This window comes from Ammospiza nelsoni, chromosome 33, assembly GCF_027579445.1.
Source record: "Ammospiza nelsoni isolate bAmmNel1 chromosome 33, bAmmNel1.pri, whole genome shotgun sequence".
Taxonomy (NCBI): Eukaryota; Metazoa; Chordata; class Aves; order Passeriformes; family Passerellidae; genus Ammospiza; species Ammospiza nelsoni.
In genome coordinates, this window is record NC_080665.1 from 3,323,505 (window position 1) to 3,331,015 (window position 7,511).

The following is a 7,511-nucleotide window of genomic DNA, read 5'->3' on the forward strand; positions in this document are numbered from 1 at the left end:
CCATACCATTCCATGATTCCATGAACAGGCTCCTGGAGCACCGGGATCCGCCGAGCCGGGGCGGTGGGAAGGGCCCGGCCGCGGAGCCGGGCGGGGAGCGGTGGCCGGGGAGGGGACGCGGTGACCGGGGAGGGGACACGGTGACCGGGGAGGGGACGCGGTGGCCGGGTTGGGAACACAGTGGCCGGGGAGGGGACACAGTGACCGGGGAGCGGACGCGGTGTCCGGTCCCGCCCCGCTGCTGGCAGCTCCAGCCCGGCCGAGGCGCCGCTGCGCCGGTGCCGCTGCCGCTGCCGCGGGCTCCGCGCCGGCGCGGGGAATGCGCGGGGGATGCGCGGAGCCGCACCGGGACCCGCAGAGCCCAGGTAGGGCCGGGGAACAGGGAATGGGCACCCAGGAAAAGTTGGGGGAGGGGGGGGGTCACACTGCCTGGAACAACAAAAAAATTTCCTATTTTTTAATATATATGTATGTGTATGTATTTATTGTTGATATTACTGTTTTTCAGTCCACGCCGTGGTTTCCACACTCCTAGCCGTGGTTATGGAGTTCTCTTAAGCCAGGCAGCGCCAGCATCCCTTGGAAAGTTTTCCCGCCCCAAAGGCATCGGCAGCTCAGCTGGAGGGCTGGAGGTGAGGAATACTCCTGTTAGCAGCTCCTTATTAAATTGTCGGGAATGGCTGGAGTGGGGGTGAGTCGAGCCACGCTGTTCCAGGCAGTGACTAATGAGGACTAATCCAGATTGTTTTGGAAGAAAGCGTGGCTTGTGCTGCTGATGGAGCAGCACAATGTGAATAAGAGCTTTCACTTAATGCACATCGCTGCACTGCCTTGATCACTGCACTTGATAAGCCTGCCGAAACTAAATAGGCAAGTTTTACATTTATGTACACGTGGAAATACAGAAATATTTATGTTTTTACATATATGTGTTCATTAATATGTATGCTTATATTCAGAGATGTCTTATCCCACCTTCCAGTACTTAAATGGATTTTACAGGAAAGTAGAACAACATTTTACACAGATAGAACAAAGGGAAAAAATTTTAAACTAAAAGAGGAGACATTTAGATTAGTTATTAGGAAGAAATTCTTTACTGTGAAGGTGGTGAGGCCCTGCCACAGGGGGCCCAGAGAAGCTGTGGCTGCCCCATCCCTGGAAGTGTTCAAGGCCAGGCTGGATGGGGCTTGGAGCAGCCTGGGATAGTGGAAAGTGTTCTGCCCATAGCAAGGGGGCTGGAATAAGATGGTCTTTAAGGTCCCTGGCAACCCAAACCATTCTGGGATACTGTAATTTCTCATCTTTAGGAAAATTTAAAATTGGAATTATCAATTTATATTTGGTAGTGAAGGCTGGCTGATGATAGTGGATTTAACTTTATTGAACATTGTCTATGCTTTATGTGCTGAATGTGTATTTTCTACATATCTAATAGTAGATTATTCTGTTTCTTTTACATATCTAATAGTCTGTCCCTTTCTTTGAATCAGAAAAATACCTTTGCTATTCTAAATTTATAATATCAGAAGAATCACTGATGAAACAGGTGTTTTATTTTCTAGGGAGCACTGTCAGAAGAGCTGAGAATGAGATGGACTTACCATAAAGGACACAAAGTTCTGGGTGATGATGAGCTAGAGTTTTAACTTAGAAGAACACAGTGTTTGCCTCAGAGGATGGATGTGAGCGATAATAACATTTGTGTCACAGAGCGGAAGAATTCAAATTATCCGAGAAAGGCCGCAGAGCAGGTGGGCCACAGCTGTAGGCCACAGAAGGAGGTGGACATGAATTACTCCTGCAGTCCTCCTGGAAACTCTGCTGGACCTGCAGGAAAGCAGGAGCTTTTCTGTGGAGACAAAGAAACCTGTGCCACCTACTGCCAGAAACAAGGTGAGAGCCCAGCTGGGGAGATCCCCCCCTCCAGCACCAGCTTCCACCTGCAGAGAGAGGATGAGGATTTAGATCACTGTTCCTCTGAGCACCCCAGGAAAACACGGATGATAACAAAACTCCGCAAGGACAACGGAAGCACTGCTCTGGGAGATGTGCTTGGTGAGGAGCTGGAGCCCGTCCCCGAGGAAGCTCTGCCCTATCGATGCAAGAAGTGTGGCTTCTCTTTCCACAGCATGAGTGAGCTGCAGGAGCACAGGCGAGCTCACCTGCTGGAGAACTCCTACCGCTGTCCCATCTGCGCCAAAAGCACAGCTGATCCACTCCAGCGAGAGGCCACACAAGTGCCCCGAGTGTGACAAGGCCTTCATCCGCACGGCCGATGTCTGGAGGCACCCACGCAACGTGCACAAGATCGAGCACTCCATGGTGATCCTGGCCAGCGGCATGGCCAGGACCCCCTGGTCTGTGGTGCACTACAGCCAGCAGCACAATGCTGAGTGCCTGGATTAGGTTTTTCCTGCAAACCCAAAGTCTCACGAGGACGACTTCAAAACTTACGTGTGCCCAACGTGCAGTAAAGGCTTCGATAAGCCCAACCTGCTGTCCAAGCACAAGGTGATCCACCGGGAGGACAAGCCCTACAAGTGTCAGGAGTGTGGCATGGCATTTGTGCAGCTGCTCAGGCTCAAGAGGCACCAGCAGACTCACTCCGGGGCACGGCCCTTCTACTGCAAGGAGTGTGGAGGGACCTTCACCCGACTGGCATCGCTGCAGCGCCATCACCACATCCACACCGGAGAGAAGCCCTACTCCTGTAATTTCTGTGGGCATTCCTTCACCAAGTCAGAGATCCTATGGAGGCACAAGCGCACACACAAGTTGGACAAACCTTAATTTGGGGTCTCTGTGGTTGCTTTGTACCTGAGCAAGGTCTCCTCATCTGGGCTGGAAAAGCACACGATGGTGTCTGCTCTGCCCAGTCCAGACCCACTGCCCAGCATTGCTGCATCACAGGGAGCTCTGGAACTTGATTGCACTGCTGGGCTTTAAACTGCTTTGTATGAGAAAATAATCTAATTAACCCTGAGTAATGAAATGGGAGACTTGAGGAGACTGAAACCACTCGCATGTGCTTGCTCTGTCTCTGTTTGCTGGACTGGTGATGCATCCACTCGAGCTTTGTGCAGGATCTGCAAGCAGAGGTTATGAGAATTCACTGGATAAATTGGCCCTGCCCTCATGAGTGTGATGACTCTTTGACACTGGCTTTGGAGATCTGTTAACTCACTAAGTTAGAATGCTCCAGGGTTCTCCCTCTGTCCCTTCTTGTATTTTGCTGGTTTTTTTCTTTCTGTTACTCTTCTTTTTATTTGGAAGGGGAAGTATCATGTTGGTTATTAAAAAAAAAACCAAACTCCACTTCCAAACCAGTTCCTTAATAAACACAACAGTCACCAGCTGTATTTCAGAATGTTTCTGTAGTTTATGCACTTTTGAGTGATGGGTTAATAATGGAGAAGGCTTTATTTTGGCTATGGTGGTGCATGCTCTTGGGGTGACACTTGTGTGTCTGATGGAAACATGCACAGTAATCTAACCAGCTGAGTATTGTGGAAGGAAATCTTTGAAGACACAAAATTCAAAGAGCAAAAGACCAAATTGAAGCCACTTTTGCTACTCATTGCACAGGAACCTTCTTCATTTAAATGTTTTCACACATAGGGAAGCTTCCTATAACAAAAGCAAGTCCTGTGGTGTGTCCAAGTACTGCCCAACGTGTTTCTTAGACTCTTCACTTTGATTTAGATTCAAATGGTTAGTGAAGAAAAATTTCCTTAGGAATTAGCCTGGCAGACTTGGGCAGGTGTTGACAAATCCTCCAGGGCTGTAACTGCCAAGAGATGTGTAATGCCTCAGTGTCAGCAATGGGATTTTAACTTTGAAACTTAATAATGACTTTACATCTTCTATTAACCACTGTGGTAGAAGTATCCAGTTTGTCCTGAAGTTGCAGCCTGAATTTCTTTTCCACATCAGAAGGTTTTGCTTCTTTGCTTCCTTTTTCCTTATCAGCTGCGATATTTCATTATTTTTTTTCTAGGGCTTTCTGCCTTTTCAGTGGAAGGTTATGCAGCAGAATGAAGGTAAAGCTCCAAGGTAATGTACCTTTGCATTTATTACCAGGTTATTTAATATAAAGTACTGATTGTGCTGTTTGTTTCCATATTTCATAGAATTAAAAAGGTACATTTGCAGCTCAGCACCTCCCATCTGTGCAGCAGCTGAGCAGGTGCCACACAGTGGGTCCTGTTGTGTTTGATGTCAGGTACTTGGCTCAGATCAAGATCTACCACTGTTCACAGCAAAACTTTAGGTTGATTATACATGGGAGACTAATTGGTGTCACTAATGGATCGTTTCCACTTCATTCCTCAAAGAAATCTCCAGATAAGGGGACCGATGTGCATCCTGCCCCCAAGGGATGTGTTCTGTGGTCTGTGTGTGTTTGTAGTTCTAGAATGGCTGGGCCCTGAGTGAGAATTCTCCAAACTCCCCTCTGCAGGAAGCTCCAGTTCGGTTTTAGGTTTGCAAAGGCCTTTGATGGGGCCCCTTAGCAACAGCTCAGTCTTATCTGAAGGCTGTACAGCTACTCAGAGAGGAAAGATCTTTGCACGAAAAGAATCCTGGCTGGCTGTGGGTGAGTGATCTGCAGAGGGAGGTCACCAGTGATGCTCTGTGGGGACCGTGCTGTTCAGCACCATCTGAAGTGACCTGGAGAGAGGGCAGACGGCAAAGTGACAAAGCTGTTCCAGAGACTATCATGCATTAAGTTTCCACACTCATTTTCTAATCCCCATTTTAAAGTTATCAGCTCCAATCTCCCCTGTTCATCATCCTGCTTTTCCTTTGGGTATGGGGATGCTCCTGCTGTACGGTGGTTTAATATCCATTTAAACTGCACCACTTATGCACACCTTTATGTTGTGTGATAGTTCTGCTTAGGCAGTTATGGTAATTGGGAACATCCAGTTATTCTGCTTTTTAGTGCTAGCAGTCAGTGGAATTTGTACCTCTGGCATAATGGTGGAAGTATTTTGAGCAGAGGTCTGTTATATGGGAAGAGTAAATGGTGAAAAGTACCAAGCTTAACTAAAAAGTTATTTAAAAGACACTTGCCTGGAAGTTTGACTTGCATAAAAAGTTCTTGGATGTGTGAAAGGAGTAATTAAAATGTATGATGATTTCTGGGAAAAGTGTGTAGAACTTGCCTCAAAGAAACCTCCACAACTCCTGTGCAAGGTACAGGAAGCCCCATGGAGCTTAATTTAATCTAGAGATCAGCACTTCTGCACTTCACATTTTTCACATAAAGGTCTGGAAATCTCTCCCATGCCCTGACCCTCTCACAGTGTCAGTCAGAGTGAGTGATATCCTAAAACAGACACAGCCAGTCATGACATGTGGCTGACATGGGGCAGATAGACCTGTTCTGCAGCATTAGGGAGGGTTTGAAGGGTCTGCTTTCAGCAGAAGTCATTTTTCTTCGGCCAGAGGGGTCAGAATGTCTGTTAGCTCATTTGGATCTGTGGAGGCCATGGAAGATACAATTCCTTTGGCACTATGTTCACAGAGCCCTCATTGCCAGGGCATTACAGGAAGCCCATGGACATGAGCTGGAGGACACAGGACTGGAGCCCTGAGCTAGGCAGAGGATCCTGATTTGATCACTGGATGGTATTTGTCAACAATGGAACATAGGAATACCCTTTGCTTTTTGCTGATTTTCCTATTGCTTCCCTGTATCACTTCTGCTGAACTCATTTCCATCACAGAAATGAGTTCTCAAAACTAAGAAGGTAGAATAGCTCCAGCCCTGAAGATTCCAGGCCCTCACTGACCTGGAATCAGCAGACAATCCTTGGCAATTGGTACTGTTCTCTTACTTTGTTAACAAAGATGTTGATGGTAAATTTGTTAACCTTTGCTACCAAAGGTGTTGATGGTAAATATGTCCATGATTGAGGAGTGTGGATACAGCACTTTGAAGAAAGAAAAAGCTGCTGCTGTGCCCCCCTGCACACCATCCTCCTCCTCTTCCACTGCTTGTCTTCTCCTGGCAAGGAGAAGCCTGAAGCAGGAGTCTCCCATGTAACCAGGGAGCACCAAGCAATCCATCATTTGTCCAGCAAAGGGCACTGGTATCTCTGGAGGAGGCAGCTTTTATTTTAAGTGAGGCTTCATCTGCCTCTGACCTTGTGGAGTTTCTGTTGGAACAAGGAGCTCCCACTGCACTTTTCCTCCTTCCAGACTGAAACCGAGCAGGGACTGAGCTCTCACCAACAGAACAGCAGACAAAGAGGTTGGTTTTTTTTTGTTTTTTTTTTTTTTTTGCTAGGATAACAATCTGGAAATAGAAAGGAGAATGATGTCCTTTTTTTGGATGATTTCAGCTGTCAGATGCTTTGAGCAGTAAAATTGCTGTGGGCCTGTGCAAGGTTAGAGCCATCTTCAAAGAGCAGGCCTGGAATGGGAGCAAGCCCTTGAACCAGCTAATACAGGTCTCTGCGCCAGAGTGCAGCCCACTTGTAAATTCCTTGTAGCGTGTGCTGCTGAACCGTCCCTGCTCTGTGGGAATGTTGTTTTCCAGAGTGTGCTCAATGTGCTACTGAAGTTCATGTAATGGCTTTCTTGTTTATCTGCTTGAAGAAATCATGAGAGCAATAAATTCCTTTTCTCATTAAGGGATCTATTGGAATTGTTGTTCCAGTGCTTTCCACCTGAGAGCAGGAGCAGTGATTTATTTTGTTTCTCTTCAAGCTTCCAGCACACATCCTCTTGGCTGCAAGGGATTCTTAGGGAATGGTTCAGTGACTTCCATGGTTTCTGGTTTCCAGGGATGAGGCATCCTCTCTGGACAACCTGTGCCAGCATTTTACCACCCTCAAAAAAAAAAAAATTTTTTTCCTTAGAGCTAATATATGGGAAAAGCAGGGCACTGACACCACACTGCCTCAGCTACTGGCACCAAGTCCAGAAGACTGGTGTTGTTTTTCACCTGGTACAGTCTTTTAGACTGTACATGGCATTCATAACTAGATAAGAGTGTATTTATCTCCAATTTAGTCAATTGAGTTGTAATAGCAGCTCTAAAATAGCTACAGCACAGGGGAGTTCATGTAAACACAAATAATATTCCCAGGTTTACCTACATAATTTCCTTCTTTGTTTGCAGACTGTGACACAGCATCCAGCCTGTAATGATCACACAGTGATCACTGCAAGAGTGAAAAATACAGCTGGGTTCCCCCATCCTTGGCAGCTACAATACTGTAACAATAAAAGCACAATTATTAGAAGCACATTTCTATATTATCTTTCATAGAAATATCCACATGCCTTCAATAGCACTGTGTGGCCAGATGGTCAGAGACTGGGGCTTGGCTCTTAAGCAGGTTTTGACCATGCGAAGGGCAGAATAAGAAATGAACAAGAAACATCAGAGCAATGTGGAATATCCTCCCAAAGTGCAGGAGGCAATGCTGGCAGCAGAGCCCTTGTAAAGGTCTGAGCCACCAAAGCACAAGGGGAAAGCTCTTCTTCTGCTCTGTCCC

At 46.8% G+C, this 7,511-nt stretch overlaps 1 pseudogene; it reads left to right on the plus strand.

The window, feature by feature from the left end:
- Positions 1-319: 319 nt before the first annotated feature.
- LOC132085927 (zinc finger protein 501-like) lies at positions 320-3,233 on the plus strand (annotated as a pseudogene).
- The last annotated feature ends 4,278 nt before the right edge of the window (positions 3,234-7,511 follow it).